General features: G+C 35.9%; 1 protein-coding gene across 2 annotated transcripts in view; it reads left to right on the top strand.

Moving 5' to 3' along the window:
• The window catches only part of RALYL (RALY RNA binding protein like), a 509,227-nt gene that overhangs the window by 217,546 nt on the left and 272,998 nt on the right, over nucleotides 1-18,683 (top strand). The window lies entirely within an intron of this gene.

The raw sequence follows: 18,683 nt of genomic DNA, 5'->3' as shown, positions 1-18,683 counted from the left end.
TCTTTCCCTCTCTCTCTCCTTTTTAAAAAAAAAACAAAAAAAAATATTTATTCATCCAATTTCAATCATAACTCTCAGTGGAAATAAAACAGTTCTGAATGGTGGGGAGAGAGTAAATTGTGAATGACAAGCTGAATATTTAACAAGATATTCATTGCCAAACTTCTTGGACCAGAGCATATTTGTCATACTTCACTACAGGCATCATTTCAAAGGGTTAAAAGGAGTCATCTGTAATCTAACCTAAAGGGACTGATTCTGACTGAAAAGGAGCAGCAAAATCACCCTGGCCTAAAGTCCAGAGCAAAGATGATTAGGAACTGAAAGCCATTAGGATTTAGCTAAAAATCAAAGAGTCTTATAATAAAACTGTGTTTTATGGTAAAACAATATGCCTGTCATGGAAAGCTTTCCAATCACATCTCTCTCCAGTAAGCCCAACTCTTTATCACTTTATCTTTTCCATTGCCTAAAGTAATTATTACCATATTTAGCCCAGTGTGTCCTGTCACTGACTCTGTTTGCCATCTTAGACAGGTAACTACAACTTGTTCTATAGTCAAAGTCTGCACTTTTTCATTATTCCTATGATGTCTTTAGATGTTATCAAATATTTTAAAACATAGCAAGACTATAAGCAACAATTACTCCATCAAAAGGCCAAAATATGATAGACATGTGATTTTTTTTTTGAGAATGACCTCATTTTGGTCCATTTTTCACTGAAGACCTGAACACTAATATTTCTCTTGTTCCAAGAAGTTTTATGCATCACAGAAAGCTCTGAGGGACAGGACTGCCAGTTTGATTTTCTATGCCTGATTGCCTTTTGATGCCATTTCTTTCTTGTGATTGAGAAACAACATATAATAATTGCTACATTTTTCTTATAAAAATTATGGGTATAAAATCTACAAATATATTGCTGATTAATTCCCTTGTGATTTCCTCCCACAAGAATGAATCTAAATTATGCATGTACTTGAAAACCATCTTGCACTTTTACTCCTGTATCTTTTGTACACCCCCTCATTTTTTTTCCATGGGAGTAATCATTGCCTTAATACACATGACAAATAAAAGATTCTCAGAAAAATTTTACTGAGTTTCTACCCCTAAAATGTGCTTGCTGAAGTCTGCAATTAAGCAGCAGGAAGAAATTGTGAATTACATGAGACAAGTCAGAAGATGTATAATTATACAGGATGAACACAGTAGGGTGTACTGAATGATTTAGTTTAAAAAAAAAAACTAATGTGTTACTTACGTTTAATTGTATCAGTTAGCTGTATTACATTGCATTAACTGTTTCTATATTCTAATCATATAAAATATTGGACAGCAAGAATATAATAAAGTTAAGGTATATAGAAAGCTTAGCAATCAAAGCAAATAGAATCCTTAAATGCCTTTCTTTCTTATACTAACAATATTTGCAAAAGCAGAATGTAATACAATTGTTTGCTATCTAATGGGTATATAAAAATATCTGAATTATCCCATCACCAAAATATAGTACATTTCCATTTTCAGTCATATCTTTTATGTGTTTTTGATCATGTAAAAAGCATAAACTAACGTAGAGGTAATTGTAATCCAGTTAAAGCAATAATTGCACACTTAACAAATTTCAATGTGGGAAAGAAGGAAAATGTTCTTATATTTTTTTTAACTGGAAAAGTACATAAATAAACTTTCTAATGTTCTCATTCCCTAACAATTTAATATAATGTCCTTTAGTAAAAATAATGCAACTTTCTTTTAGAGGCTCTGAAAAGAGGAATAGGAAAGGTGCACATGATTATGCCAGGGATTTGAAAATAAGCAGGAGAGCAAAGATACCTGTAAAAGACATTTTAAAGTGTAAATGTCACTAAGTCTTTGGAAATTCCTGGGAGACTGAAATCCATTCCTCACTCATGTCTAGATTAGTTATGTATAATTCCCTGTAGAGGAGAAGGAAAGAAAGGGAAGAGTCCCCTTTTCCTTGCTTTTGATGGAGCAATTGTTATAGAAAATAAACTGCTTCAATGTTCATTAAGATAGCAGATCTTACATATGCATAACTACATAAGGACTTTCAGTTAGATACAGAATTGGTCGAGTGGTAATAAAAAATGTTTCCATGTGTCAGATGTTGATTTCACCAGAGTCAGGCAGGTAGAAACCACTTTAAGGAACTCTAATATATGTAAGCCTATTTTTACAAATTAGGTTGGGGTGAAAATCATCACCAGTATAAATTTTTCTGTTAGCATTTAAATATTGAATTTTTATACATATTGAATCAATCTATTTATTGAAGTGTGCAGCTTATGTTTAATTTTCAAAAATCCTTATTATGTATAAAACATGGTACACCTGTAATCTCTTTTGCTGAAATTCCAGACGACCTTAAGAAAACAATTTTTTGTTTTTAAAAGAGACATGGAGATAAATTCTTAAAGATGAATGTGTCTTGAAATACAGACTTAAGAGAAAAACTAGAGTAGGATCCATGTGATATTAGATAGAGAATTTGAAAAATACTACAATCCTTGTACCACAGCAGAGAAAACTGTGTATATCTAATTTTAGGTATGTAATGTTTTATCTTATTACTAACTAGGAACAGATATTCACTTTTGATTGCTAATGATATGTTTGGGTGATTTTATCTATCTTATTATGGAAATATGTGATGAGATCACTTCAGAAATCTGAATACTAGTCACAGTTCTCTGCTTGTAATCTCAACCAAGGTCTGTTATCTCTGTGGGTTGCAATTTCTTCTTCTATAACTTCAGCAGACAGTGCAGAGAACACGTTTTCTAAGGTGTCTTCCATCTCTAACCCTCAGTGCTTTCACAACATAGGCCTCATCAAGTAAGTCTTCTACTCGAAGACGTGTGACAAGTTCTCATTGCCTAAACTGTGGCTCTGGGCTCATGTGCTTCAGATCCATGTGACCATGGATTTACTGTAAGAGGTCCTAGAATCCATATGAATATTAATCACTGCCTGTACAATGATGAAAATATACATATACCCCCCATATGTATATCATGTACACATACCTATATATCCATATACTATTTTTTGGTTCTAATGAAAACTAATATATTTAAAAGGTCATAGTAAATTTTAATAGCTTTTAATGCCATATGTTTTATATTTTATTTTTAACAGCTATATCATACAGGGACCTCATTGTGTTTCAATGTTTAAAAAAGGTGTTCTCATATTCTCAAATATTAGGAACTGCTGAACTAGAAAATGAAATACAACCACGACCTTATAACACAGACATTTATATCATTGTCACTCAGTGCATACTTCCTTCCTGATACTATGTTCTAGCCTTTATTGGGCTACTTCATTATCCCAAACATTCATACTCTCTCATGTCCATGTCTTTGCCCATACATTTTCCTGTTGATGGGTGGCCTTCACTTGCATCTTCATGTATAGAAATCATCTCTGGCAGAGGTGTCACTCAAATGTCATCTCCTTCTTAAAGGTTCCCCCAGTTTCCAAGTCAAACTTATCTTTTTGTTCTTTTTTTCAGATGGTAAATTGTAATTTTATTTACACTTTCTATATTCTGTCATATACATTGAAAATTGTTTATTCCACTAATCTAAGATTTTTTTTATGTGAAGTACCTTTTACTCTTTCTTGAAGCATTCTCAGAGCATAAAGAAATGCTTCACCCATAACAATCCATCACAGACTAATAATGATTAATCATTAAATATATATTTATTGATCACCTGTTATATTACCTTCAGACACTGCTCAAGTGCTATGGCTGTAGCAATGAACAAAACAAAATTCTACTGGAGAAGGGAAGATGACACACAAATAAATATAGATGCTAAGTGCTATGGAAAAAAGATAGAGCAAAAAAGGGAAAGGGAGTTTTGGAAGGTGAGGTAGAAAATTGTTATTTTCTATGGGGTAGTCAGTCAGGAAAAGCCAAGGTGATTAAGGTGACAGTTGATCAGACACCCAAAGGAAATGAAGGAGAAAACTCTGCTTCCTGGATAGTTCAGGCAGAAACGGCATGTGCAGAGTCCCTGAGGTAACTGGGATATTGGAGGACCACAAAGAAGGCAATGTTGAATTAATGAAAAGATGTGAGATTGGTATTAACAGATACACACTACTATATATAAAATAGATAAAAAACAAGGGCCTACTGTATAGCACAGGGAACTATATTCAATATCTTGTAATAACCTATAATGGAAAATAATCTGAAAAAGAATAGATGAGTATATATGTATAACTGAATCACTTTGCTGTATACCTGAAACTAACACACCATTGTAAATGAAATATACTTCAAAAAACAAAATTGGAAAGAAAAAGGATCAGGAGCATTGGAAGAGTAGAGTCAAACATATTGGGCTGGCCAAAAAGTTCTTAGGTTTTTCCATAAGATGTTATGGAAAAACCCGAACGAACTTTTTGGCCAAGCCAGTAGAATTAAGTGGAATCATACATTTTATGTATAACTAAATGGAGATATAAAATGTATTTATTAACTTTTAAGAAACACTATCCACACTTTTAAGTGACTCATGCAATATTTTTTTTAAATGACAATTGTAAGAATGCATAAAATTCATTACACTTTATAGTAGGCAAGGTATTCAATCATTAACTGCAAGACAATCAAACAGCAGTCATCCAGAGGTCAGAAAGATATTATTCAAATACGAATATTTTCTGATTTATCATATTATAAATATCCTTGTATTCTTGATATGTTAAGACTCTCTCTCTCTTTAAAAATCTTGCAATGAGAAAAAAATAAATTTATAGTTTTATAGAATTGTTATAAGACTTCTTAAGGAATGGTCAGAAAGACACAGACTGCTGTCCTTCCTGGAGGACACTATTAAATTCAAACCCTGATTTCTCTGTTATTAATGCTTATTGGGAATTCTGCTCTGACATCTGCAATTTCTCCAGTCATTTTTTCTCTCAAGTTCTTTATATGAATTCTATAACAGGTATGGATTGATAATTTGTTACATTATATATTCCTCCATGGAATCATGTCTTCATGGATAGAATCAGGATGGTCTGATTGAGCCTAACGGGACCATAGTTGTCAGTTTGGGAGCAGAGCTGTACAGGCTGACTGATAACACCTTTGATACAAATTGACCTTATATGGAAATGCATATCGGTCAGCCCAGCATCCTTAATCATTTACTTTACTTTTACAGGATCCAGCCTGCAACTGATTCTGCCTGTGGGAATACTTATTCATTTCTCTCGCTCTCTCTCTCTCCCTCTCCTCCATGTGTTTTTCTTTTTCTCTTTTTTTCTTTTTTTTTTAACATTTTTATTGGAGTATAATTGTTTTACAATGGTGTGTTAGTTTCTGCTTTATAACAAAGTGAATCAGTTATACATATACATATGTTCCCATATCTCTTCCCTCTTGAGTCTCCCTCCCTCCCACCCTCCCTATCCCACCCTTCTAGGCTGTCACAAAGCACTGAGCTGATCTCCCTCTGCTATGCAGCTGCTTCCCACTAGCTACCTATTTTACGTTTGGTAGTGTATATATGTTCATGCCACTCTCTCACTTTGTCCCAGCTTACCCTTCCCCCTCCCCATATCCTCAAGTCCATTCTCTAAGAGGTCTGTGTCTTTATTCCCATCTTATCCCTAAGTCCTTCAAGACCTTTATTTTTCTTTTTTCTTAGATTCCATATTTATGTATTAGCATACGGTATTTGTTTTTCTCTTTCTGACTTACTTTGCTCTGTGTGACCGACTCTAGGTCCATTCACCTCATGACAAATATCTCAATTTGGTTTCTTTTTATGGCTGAGTAATATTGCATTGTATATATGTGCCACATCTTGTTTATCCATTCATCTGATGATGGACACTTAAGTTGCTTGCATGTCCTGGCTATCGTAAGAGCTGCAATGAACATTTAGGTACATGACACTTTTTGAATTATGTTTTTTCTCAGGGTATATGCACAGTAGTGAGGTTGCTGGGTGGTATGGTAATTCTATTTTTAGTTTTTTAAGGAATCTCCATATTGTTCTCCATGGTGGCTGTATCGATTTACATTCCCAACAACAGTGAAAGAGTGCTCCCTTTTCTATACACCCTCTCCAGTATTTACTGTTTCTAGATTTTTGAATGATGGCCATTCTGACTGGTGTGAGGTGATATCTCATTGTAGTTTTGATTTGCATTTCTCTAATGATTAATGATGTTGAGCATTCTTTCATGTGTTTGTGGGCAATCTGTATATCTTCTTTGGAGAAATGTCTATTTAGGTCTTCTGCCCATTTTTGGATTGGGTTGTTTTATGTTTCGTTGTTGAGCTGCATGAGCTGCTTGTAAATCTTGGAGATTAATCCTTTGTCAGTTGCTTCATTTGAAAATATTTTCTCCCATTCTGAGTGTTGTCTTTTGGTCTTGTATATGGCTTATTTTGCTGTGCAAAAGCTTTTAAGTTTCATTAGGTCCCATTTGTTTCTGTTTTTATTTCCATTTCTCTAGGAGGTGGGTCAAAAAGGATCTTGCTGTGATTTATGTCATAGAGTGTTCTGCCTATGTTTGCCTCTAAGAGTTTCATAGTGTCTGACCTTACATTTAGGTCTTTAATCCATTTTTAGTTTATTTTTGTGTATGGTGTTAGGGAGTGTTCTAATTTCATACTTTTACACGTACCTGTCCAATTTTCCCAGCACAATTTATTGAAGAGGCTGTCTTTTCTCGCCTGTATATTCTTGCCTCCTTTATCAAAGATAAGGTGACCATATGTGTGTGGGTTTATCTCTGGGCTTTCTATCCTGTTCCATTGATCTATATTTCTGTTTTTGTGCCAGTACAATACTGTCTTGATTACTGTAGCTTTGTAGTATACTCTGAAGTCAGGAAGTCTGATTCCTCCAGCTCCATTTTTCGTTCTCAAGATTGCTTTTGCTATTCAGGATCTTATGTGTTTCCATACAAATTTTGAAATTTTTTGTTCTAGTTCTGTGAAAAATGCCAGTGATAGTTTGATAGGGATTGCATTGAATCTGTAGATTGCTTTGGGTAGTAGAGTCATTTTCACAATGTTGATTCTTCCAATCCAAGAACATGGTATATCTCTCCATCTATTTGTATCATCTCTAATTTCTTTCATCAGTGTCTTATAATTTTCTCAATACAGGTCTTTTGTCTCCTTAGGTAGGTTTATTCCTAGATATTTTAGTCTCTTTGTTGCAATGGTAAAAGGGAGTGTTTTCTTAATTTCACTTTCTGATTTTTCATCATTAGTGTACAGAAACGCCAGAGATTTCTGTGCATTAATTTTGTATCCTGCTCTTTTACCAAATTCATTGATTAGCTGTAGAAGTTTTCTGGTAGCATCTTTGGATTCTCTATGTAGAGTATCATGTCATCTGCAAACAGTGACAGCTTTACTTCTTCTTTTCTGATTTGGATTCCTTTTATTTCTTTTTCTTCTCTGATTGCTGTGGATAAAACTTCCAAAACTATGTTGAATAATAGTGGGGAGAGTGGGCAACCTTGTCTTGTTCCTGATCTTAGTGGAAATGGTTTCAGTTTATCACCATTAAAGGTGATGTTGGCTGTGGTTTTATCATATATGGCCTTTATTATGTTGAGGAAATTTCCCTCTATGCCTACTTTCTGCAGGGTTTTATAATAAATGGGTGTTGAATTTTGTTGAAAGCTTTCTCTGCATGTGTTGAGATGATGATATGTTTTTTTTTCCTTCAATTTGTTAATAGGGTGTATTGCGTTGATTGATTTGCATATATTGAAGTATCCTTGAATTCCTGGAATAAATCCCACTTGATAATGGTGTATGATCCTTTTAAAATGCTTTTGGATTCTGTTTGCTAGTATTTTGTTGAGGATTTTTGCATCTATGTTCATCAGTGATATTGGCCTGTAGTTTTCTTTCTTTGTGACATCTTTGTCTGGTTTTGGTATCAGGGTGATGGTGGCCTTGTAGAATGAGTTTGGGAGTATTCCTCCCTCTGCTATATTTTGAAAGAGTTTGAGAAGAATAGATGTTATCTCTTCTTTAAATGTTTGATAGAATTCACCTGTGAAGCCATCTGGTCCTAGGCTTTTGTTTGTAGGAAAATTTTTAGTCACAGTTTCAATTTCAGTTCTTGTGATTGGTCTGCTCATATTTTCTATTTCTTCCTGGTTCAGTCTTTTCAGGTTGTGCATTTCTAAGTATTTGTCCATTTCTTCCAGGTTGTCCATTTTATTGGCATAGAGTTGCTTGTAGTAATATCTCATGATCTTTTGTATTTCTGCAGTGTCAGTTGTTACTTCTCCTTTTTCATTTCTAATTATATAGATTTGAGTCTTCTCCCTTTTTTTCTTGATGAGTCTGGCTAATTGTTTATCAATTTTATTTATCTTCTCAAAGAAACAGCTTGTAGTTTTATTGATCTTTGGTATCAGTTCCTTCATTTATTTTAAATTCATTTCTGATCTGATATTTATGATTTCTTTCCTTTTGCTAACTTTGCATGTTTTTTGTTCTTCTTTCTCTAATTGCTTTAGGTACAAGGTTAGGTTGTTTATTTGAGACATATCCTGTTTCTCAAGGTAGGATTTTATTGCTATAAACTTCCCTCTTAGAACTGTTTTTGCTGCATTCCATGGATTTTGGGTCGTCGTGTCTCCATTGTCATTTGTTTCTAGGTATATTCTGATTTCCTCTTTGATTTCTTCAGTGATCAGCTGGTTATTAAGTAGTGTACTGTTTAGCCTCCATGTGTTTGTAATTTTTACATATCTTTTCCTGTAATTGATATCTATTCTCATAATGTTGTGGTCGGATAAGATAATTGATACAATTTCAATTTTCTTAAATTTTCCAAGGCTTGATTTGTGGCCCAAAATATGATCTCTCCTACAGAATGTTCCATGAGCACTTGAGAAAAATGTGTATTCTGTTGATTTTGGATGGTATGTCCTATAAGTATCAATTGAGTCCATCCTGTTTAGTGCATCATTAAAGTTTGTGTTTCCTTATTTATTTTCATTTTGGATGATCTGTCCATTGGTGAAAGTGGTTTGTTAAAGTCCCCTACTATGATCATGTTACTTTTGATTTCCCCTTTTACTGCTGTTAGTATTTGCCTTATGTATTGAAGTGCTCCTAAGTTGGGTGCATAAATATTTATAATTGATATATCTTCTTCTTGGATCGATCCCTTGATCATTATGTAGTGTCCTTCTTTGTCTCTTGTAATATTCTTTATTTTAAAGTCTATTTTGTCTGATATGAGAATTGCTACTCCAGCTTTCTTTTGATTTCCATTTGCATGGAATATCTTTTTCCATCCCCTCACTTTCAGTCGGTATGTGTCCCTAGGTCTGAAATGGGTCTCTTGTAGACAGCATATATATATGGGTCTTGTTTTTGTATCCATTCAGCCAGTCTGTGTCTTTTGGTGGGAGCATTTAATCCATTTACACTTAAGGTAATTTTCGATATGTATGTTCCTATTCCCATTTTCTTAATTCTTTTGGGTTTGTTATTGTATGTCTTTTCCTTCTCTTGTGTTTCTTGCCTAGAGGAGTTCCTTTAGCATTTGTTGTAAATCTGGTTTAGTGGTGCTGAATTCTAGTAGCTTTTGCTTGTCTGAAAAGGTTTTAATTTCTCCATCAAATTTGAATGAGATCCTTGCTGGTTGTAGTTTTTTCTCCTTCATCACTTTAAATACGTCCTGCGAGTCCCTTCTGGCTTGCAGAATTTCTGCTGAAAGATCAGCTGTTAACCTTATGGGGATTCCCTTGTGTGTTATTTATTGTTTTTTCCATGCTGCTTTTAATATGTTTTTGTTGTATTTAATTTTTGACAGTTTGATTAATATGTGTCTCGATGTGTTTCTCCTTGGATTTATCCTGTATGGGACTCTCTGTGCTTCCTGGACTTGATTAACTATTTCCTTTCCCATATTAGGGAAGCTTTCAGCTATAATCTCTTCAAATATTTTCTCAGTCCCTTTTTTTTCTCCTCTTTTCTGGGACCCCTATAATTCGAATGTTGGTGCATTTAATGTTGTCCCAGAGGTCTCTGAGACTACCCTCATTTCTTTTCATTCTTTTTTCTTTATTCTGCTCTGCAATCGTTGTTTCCACTATTTTATCTTCCCAGTCACTGATCCATTCTTCTACCTCAGTTATTCTGCTGTTGATCCCTTCTAGAGTATTTTGAATTTCATTTACTGTGTTGTTCATCTTTGCTTATTTCCTCTTTAGTTCTTCTACGTCCTTGTTAAATGTTTCTTGCATTTTCTCTATTCTATTTACAAGATTTTGGATCTTCTTTACTATCATTATTCAGAATTCTTTTTCAGGTAGACTGCCTATTTCCTCTTCATTTGTTAGGTCTGGTGGGTTTTTACCTTGCTCCTTCATATGCTTTGTGTTTTTCTGTCTTCTCATTTTGCTTATCTTACTGCGTGTGGGGTCTCCTTTTTGCAGGCTGCAGTTTCGTAGTTCCCATTGTTTTTGGTGTCTTTCCCCAGTGGTTAAGGTTTGTTCAGTGGGTTATGTAGGCTTCCTGGTGGAGGGGTCTAATGCCTGTGTTCTGGTGGATAAGGCTGGATCTTGTCTTTCTGGTGGGCAGGACCATGTCTGGTAGTGTGTTTGGGGGTGTCTGTGGGCTTATGATGATTTTAGACAGCCTCTGTGCTAATGGGTGGTGTTGTGTTCCTGTCTTGCTAGTTGTTTGACATTGGGTGTCCAGCACTGTACCTTGCTGGTCATTTTTTTTTTTTTAACATCTTTATTGGGGTATAATTGCTTTACAATGGTGTGTTAGTTTCTGCTTTATAACAGAGTGAATCAGTTATACATATACATATGTTCCCATATCTCTTCCCTCTTTGTCTCCCTCCCTCCCACCCTCCCTATCCTACCCCTCCAGGCAGCCACAAAGAACCGATCAGGTATCCCTGTACCATGCGGCTGCTTCCCACTGGCTATCTACCTTACATTTGTTAGTATATATATGTCCATGTCTCTCTCTCGCCCTATCACACCTCACCCTTCCCCCTCCCCATATCCTCAAGTCTGTTCTCCAGTAGGTCTGTGTCTTTATTCCTGTTTTACCCCTAGGTTCTTCATAACATTTTTTTTTCTTAAATTCCATATATATGTGTTAGCATACGGTATTTGTCCTTCTCTTTCTGACTTACTTCACTCTGTATGACAGACTCTAGATCTATCCACCTCATTACAAATAGCTCAATTTCGTTTCTTTTTATGGCTGAGTAATATTCCATTGTATATATGTGCCACATCTTCTTTATCCATTCATCCGACGACGGGCACTTAGGTTGTTTCCATCTCCGGGCTATTGTAAATAGAGCTGCAATGAACATTTTGGTACATGACTCTTTCTGAATTCTGGTTTCCTCAGGGTATATACCTAGTAGTGGGATTGCTGGGTCATATGGTAGTTCTATTTGTAGTTTTTTAAGGAACCTCCATACTGTTCTCCATAGTGGCTGAACCAATTCACATTCCCACCAGCAGTGCAAGAGTGTTCCCTTTTCTCCACACCCTCTCCAGCATTTATTGTTTCTAGATTTTTTGATGATGGCCATTCTGACTGGTGTGAGATGATATCTCATTGTAGTTTTGATTTGCATTTCTCTAATGATTAATGATGTTGAGCATTCTTTCATGTGTTTGTTGGCAGTCTGTATATCTTCTTTGGAGAAATGTCTATTTAGGTCTTCTGCCCATTTTTGGATTGGGTTGTTTATTTTTTTGTTATTGAGCTGCATGAGCTGCCTGTAAATTTTGGAGATTAATCCTTTGTCAGTTGATTCATTTGCAAATATTTTCTCCCATTCTGAGGGTTGTCTTTTGGTCTTGTTTATGGTTTCCTTTGCTGTGCAAAAGCTTTGAAGTTTCATTAGGTCCCATTTGTTTATTTTTGTTTTTATCTCCATTACTCTAGGAGATGGGTCAAGAAGGATCTTGCTGTGATTTATGTCATAGAGTGTTCTGCCTATGTTTTCCTCTAAGAGTTTGATAGTTTCTGGCCTTACATTTAGGTCTTTAATCCATTTTGAGCTTATTTTTGTGTATGGTGTTAGGGAGTGATCTAATCTCATACTTTTACATGTACCTGTCCAGTTTTCCCAGCACCCCTTATTGAAGATGCTGTCCTTTCTCCACTGTATGTTCCTGCCACCTTTATCAAAGATAAGGTGTCCATATGTGCATGGGTTTATCTCTGGGTTTTCTATCCTATTCCATTGATCTATATTTCTGTTTTTGTGCCAGTACCATACCCTTGCTGGTCATTGAGTGAAGCTGGGTCTTGGTGTTGAGATGGAGATCTCTGGGAGATTTTGGCAGTTTGATATTACGTGGAGCTGGGTGGTCTCTTGTGGACCAGTGTCCTGAAGTTGGCTCTCCCACCTCAGAGGCACAGCACTGACTCCTGGCTAGAGCTCCAAGAGCCTTTCATCCACATGGCTCAGAATAAAAGGGAGAAAAAATAGAAAGAAAGAAAGAAAGAAAGAAAGAAAGAAAGAGGATAAAATAAAATAAAGATAAAGTTATTAAAATAAAAAATAATTATTAAGATAAAAAATATTTAAAGTAAAAAAAAGAAACAAACAACAAAAAGGAAATAAAACAAACAAACAAACAAACAAAAAAACGGATGGACAGAGCCCTAGGACAAATGGTGAAAGCAAAGCTATACAGACAAAATCTCACACAGAAGCATACATACACACTCACAGAATGAGGAAAAGGGGAAAAATAATATATCTTGCTCCCAAAGTCCACCTCCACAAGTTGGGATGATTTCATTATCTATTCAGGTATTCCACAGATGCAGGGTACATCAAGTTGATTGTGGAGCTTTAATCCGCTGCTCCTGAGGCTGCTGCGAGGGATTTCCCTTTCTCTTCTTTGTTCTCACAACTCCTGGGGTTCAGCTTTGGATTTGGCCTCGCCTCTGCATGTAGGTCGCCTTTGGGCGTCTGTTCTTCGTTGAGACATGACGGGGTTAAAGGAACACCTGATTGAGTAACTCTGGCTCACTCAGGCCTGTGGGCCCCCCACAGAGGCCAGCATGAAATTGCACAAGCCTGAGGCGTGCCGTGAGTTATCCCTGGAAAGTTGTCCCTGGATCATGGAACCCTGGCAGTGGCGGGCTGCACAGACTCCCGGGAGGGGAGGTGTGGATAGTGACCTGTGTTCGCACACAGGCTTCTTGGTGGCAGCAGCAGCAGCCTTAGTGTCTCATGCCCGTCTCTGGGGCCGCACTGTTAGCCAAGGCTTGTGCTGGTCTCTGGAGTTCCTTTAAGCAGCGCTGTTAATCCCCTCTACTTGCGCACCAGGAAACAAAGAGGGAATAAAAAGTCTCTTGCCTCTTCCGCAGGTCCAGACTTTTTCCTGGACTTCCTCCCGACTAGCCGTGATGCACTAGCCCCTTCAGGCTGTGTTCATGCAGACAGTCCTCTCCCTGCGATCCGACAGAAGCCCAAGCCTTAGCTCCCAGCCCCCGCCCGTCCCAGTGGGTGAGCAGTCAAGCCTCTCGGGCTGGTGAGTGCTGGTTGGCACAGATCCTCTGTGCGGGAATCTCTCCGCTTTGCCCTCTGCACCCCTGTGGCTGCCCTCTCCTCTGTGACTTCGAAGCTCCTCCCTCTGCCACCCACAGTCTCCACCTGCGAAGGAACTTCTTAGTGTGTGGAAACCTTTCTGCCATCACAGCTCCCTCCCACTGGTGCAGGTCCAATCCCTATTCTTTTGTCTCTGTTTTTTTCTTTTTTCTTTTGCCCTACCCAGGTACGTGGGGAGTTTCTTGCCTTTTGGGAGGTCTGAGTTCTTCTGTCAGCGTTCAGTTTGTGTTCTATAGGAGCAGTTCCACGTGTAGATGTATTTCTGATGTATCTGTGGGGAGGAAGGTGATCTCCGCGTTTTACTCTTCCGCCATCTTCCTCAACTCCCCCATGTGTTTTTCTACATAATAATGCTCCACAAAGGCAAAGGTTACTTTTGTGAGCATTTGTACATTTTCCTTTAACCTGTCTACGTTCAGAAAACAATGCAGCTATCATACATCATCTGCTCTCTTAGTTTCTCTTGTCTAAGTGTCTGTACTGTATTTGTATCTAGACCTGCATAAAAAACATGACATTTACTCTGCCAGTTGTACAGGTAAATGTTCTCTGCAAAATGGCATTTAACTCTCAAAGAATGTTACAGTTAGAAATTATGCTGTGGATTTGTATTTACTGAGCACAAAAGATACATGTGTGGCAAGTAGGCTCTTAGCAAAAGAAGGTTGGTGTTAAAGTAGATATCAATACATCCTTTTAAGATATTGTCATGAATTCAGGGATTTTTACATGACTGTAAGAAAAGATGACCATTCAAAGTCATCGAAGGATAGTGGGAATGTATAGGAAGTAGTCTTTTTTCTACTTAGAAACAACTTCTTAAAAACCATAATCTAGTGTAACTATGTCTTTTGGACAGTCTATGTATTTGGTTGAGCCATATTAAATTGTCATTTTTGTAAGTCAAAAATGGCAGTTTCACGTCGTTAAATGTAAATACCAGCTATGACAGAATTTGGCCAAAAAAAAAAAAGTGAGGGGCACGTAGCTAAAAAGTCATCACACCAGCACCAGTTGACAATAAGTCAAGGACATTTATAGCTAAGCTAACGATGAGTATTTGATATACTAAAAGAATAGACTTAAGTGAAAGAATGCATTCATTGTTGTTCCTTATAATATGTAAGGTGAAACTTTCCAAAAAGAAAGCAAATGTATTCAGCCTTGTCAACACAGATTAATTAAGATGACATTTTCTTGGCAAGTGACACATCCAACTGGGCTTCGAAGATTATTGAAACTTTAGAAATTGCCTATCTTCCACCAAATTTAAAATGTTTATTATAAAAATTTGCTTTCTAATTTTACATGATTTTATCATTAGACCTTTGCTTTCATCCAAATGGAAAATGCGACAGCTGTAAATAAATTAATAATAATACCAGAAATGATAAAAATAACATTTGACATTTATTGAATTCTTACCGTATTCCAAGTACTGTTTTACTCATTTTGTTATCTCTAATGTAATTTATGTAATAGAACGATAATTGAACATGTAAAAGCAATAATATAGTAATCCATAGCACTTCTGATTTTCATTGCACTTTCAAAATGTTATTAATAATTTTGAGATCTAATCTCTAGGAAAGTGAACACACACAGTTAAATTAAATTTTTTTTTTAAACTTTTTCCCACTTTTACTGACCTTTCATAAGCCTTTAATTTGGTGAACAGGAGCCAGTTGGCCTAAGAATGTGTGAACTTCACATGGATTTCTTAATTAATATTCTTGCCAAATCTACCTTTCAATATCATCCTCAGAACTAGGGTGGACAGGAATGGCCCTCTGACAGACCACACTATTTTAAAAATATATATTTTTGAAATATAGCTGACTTTCAATGTTTCAGGTATGATCAAAGTAGTTATGCATACACACACACACACACACACACACACACATATATATACTTTTTCATATTCTTCTTCACTATAAGTTATTACAAAGTACTGAATGTAAAATTTCCTGTGCTATAATTAGCCCTTGTTGTTTATTTTTAATTTTATTTATTTATTTTATAAAGCAGGTTCTTAGTAGTTTTCCATTTTATACATATTAGTGTATATATGTCAATCCCTATCTCCCAATTCATCCCACCACCACCACCACCCCTCCCCACCATGCTTTCCCCCCTTGGTGTCCATACATTTGTTCTCTACATCTGTGTCTATTTCTGCCGTGCAAACAGGCTCATCTGTACCATTTTTCTAGATTCCACATATATGGGTTAATGTACAATATTTGTTTTTCTATTTCTGACTTCACTCTATATGACAGTCTCTAGGTCCATCCACATCTCTACAAATGACCCAATTATGTCCCTTCTTATGGTTGAGTAATATTCCATTGTATATTTGTACCATATCTTCTTTATCCATTAGTCTGTCGATGGGCACTTAGGTTGCTTCCATGACCTGGCTATTGTAAATAGTGCTGCTATGAACATTGGGGTGCATGTGCCTTTTTGAATTGTGGTTTTCTCTGGGTATATGTCCAATACTGGGATTGATGGGTCATATGGTAGTTCTACTTTTAGTTTTTTAAGGAAACTCCATACTGTTCTCCATAATGGCTGTATCAATTTACATTCCCACCAACAGTGCAAGAAGGTTCCCTTTTCTCCACACCCTCTCCAGCATTTGTTGTTTGTAGATTTTCTGATGATGCCCATTCTAACCAGTGTGAAGTGATACCTCACTGTAGTATTGTTTTGCATTTCTCTAATAATTAGTGATGTTGAGCAGCTTTTCATGTGATTCTTGGCCATCTGCATGTCTTCTTTGGATGAATGTCTATTTAGGTCTTCTGCCCATTTTTTGGTTGGCTTAATTTTTTTTTAATATTGTGCTGCATGAGTTGTTTATATATTTTAGAGTTAAATCCTTTGTTGGTTGTTTCATTTGCAAATATTTTCTGCCATTCTGAGGGTTGTCTTTTTGACTTGTTTGCAGTTTCCTTTGCTGTACAAAAGCTTTTAGGTTTCATTAGGTCCCATTTGTTTATTTTTGTTTTTATATCCATTATGTTAGGAGATGGGTCAAAAACGACCTTGCTGTGATTTATATCAGAGTGTTCCTCCTATGTTTTCCTCTAAGAGTTTTATACTGTCCAGTCTTACATTTAGGTCTTTAATTCATTTTGAGGTTATTTTTGTGTATGGTGATAGGGAGTGTTCTAACTTCATTCTTTTACATGTAGCTGTCAGTTTTCCCAGCACAACTTATTGAAGAGACTGTCTTTTTTCCATTGTATACCCTTGCCTCCTTTGTCATAGATTAGTTGACCATAAGTGTGTGGGTTTATCTCTTGGCTTTCTACCCTGTTCCATTGATCTATATTTCTGTTTCTGTGCCAGTACCATATTGTCATGTTTACTGTAGCTTTGTAGTATAGTCTGAAGTCAGTGAGTCTGATTCCTCCAGCTCTGTTTTTTTCCCTCAAGATTGCTTTGACTATTCAGGGTCTTTTGTGTCTCCATAGAAATTTTAAGATTTTTTGTTTTAGTTCTGTAAAAAATGCCATTAGTAATTTGATAGGGTTTACACTGAATTTGTAGATTGCTTTGGGTAATATGATCTTTTTCACAATATTGATTCTTCCAGTCCAAGAACATGGTATATCTCTCCATCTGTTTGTGCCATCTTTGATTTCTTTTGTCAGTGTCTTATAGTTTTCTGAATACAGGTCTTTTACCTCCTTAAGTAGGTTTATTCCTAAGAATTTTATTCTTTTTGTTGCAATCGTGAATGTGGTTGTTTCCTTAATTTCTCTTTCTGATTTTTCGTTGTTATTGTATAGGAATGCAAGAGATTTCTGTGCATTAATTTAGTATCCTGCAGCTATACCAAATTATTGATTAGCTCTAGTAGTTTTCAGGTGGCATCTTTAGGATTATCTATGTATAGTATCATATCATCTGCAAACAGTGACAATTTAACTTCTTCTTTTCCAATTGTACCCCTTTTACTTCTTTTTCTTCTCTGATTGCCATGACTAGAAATTCCAAAATTATGTTGAATAATAGTGATGAAAGTGGACATCATTTTCTTTTCCTGAAATTACAGGAAATACTTTCAGTTTTTCACCATTGAGAATGATGTTTGCTGAGGGTTTGTCATAATGGCCTTTATTATGTTGAGGTAGGTTGCTTCTGTGGCAACTTTCTGGAGAATTTTGACCATAAATGGGTGTTGAAATTTGTCCAATGCTTTTTCTATATCTATTGTGATGATCATATGGTTTTTATTCTTCAATTGGTTTATATGGTATTTCACAATGATTAATTTGCATATATTGAAGAATCCTTGCATCCTTGGGATAAATCCCACTTGATCATGGTGTATGATCCTTTTAATGTGTTGTTGGATTCTGTTTGCTACTATTTTGTTGAGGATTTTTGCATCTATATTCATCAGTGATATTAGTCTGTAATTTTCGTTTTTTGTAGCATCTTTGCCTGGTTTTTGTATCAGGATGATGGTGGCCTCCTAGAATGAATTTGGGAGTGTTCCTTCCTCTGCAATTTTTAGGAAGAGTTTGAGAAGGATGGATGTTTGCTCTTCTCTAAATGTTTGATAGAATTCACCCATGAAGCCATCTCTCTGGTCCTGGACTTCGTTTCTTGGAAGATTTTTATTTACAATTTCAATTTCATTACTTGTGGTTGTTCTGTTCATGTTTTCTGTTTCTTCCTGTTTCAGTTTTGGAAGGTTATACCGTTCTAGAAATTTGTTCATTTCTTCCAGGTGGTCCAGTTTATTAACATAGAGTTGCTTGTGGTATTCTCTTATGATGCTTTGTATTTCTGCAGTGTCTGTTGTAACTTCTCCTTTTTCATTTCTAATTTTAATGATTTGAGTCCTCTCCCTCTTTTTCTTGGTGAGTCTGGCTAAAGGTTTATCAATCTTGTTTACCTTCTCAAAGAACCAACTTTTAGTTTTATTGATTTTTGTTGTTGTTTTCTTTATTTCTATTGCATTTATTTCTGCTCTGACATTTTTTATTTCTTTCCTTCTACTAACTT

The sequence above is a fragment of the Lipotes vexillifer genome, unplaced genomic scaffold, assembly GCF_000442215.2.
Source record: "Lipotes vexillifer unplaced genomic scaffold, Lipotes_vexillifer_v1.1 scaffold163, whole genome shotgun sequence".
NCBI lineage: Eukaryota > Metazoa > Chordata > Mammalia > Artiodactyla > Lipotidae > Lipotes > Lipotes vexillifer.
The sequence above is the reverse complement of the archived record's forward strand: the minus strand, read 5'-3'. Positions and strand labels throughout refer to the sequence as shown.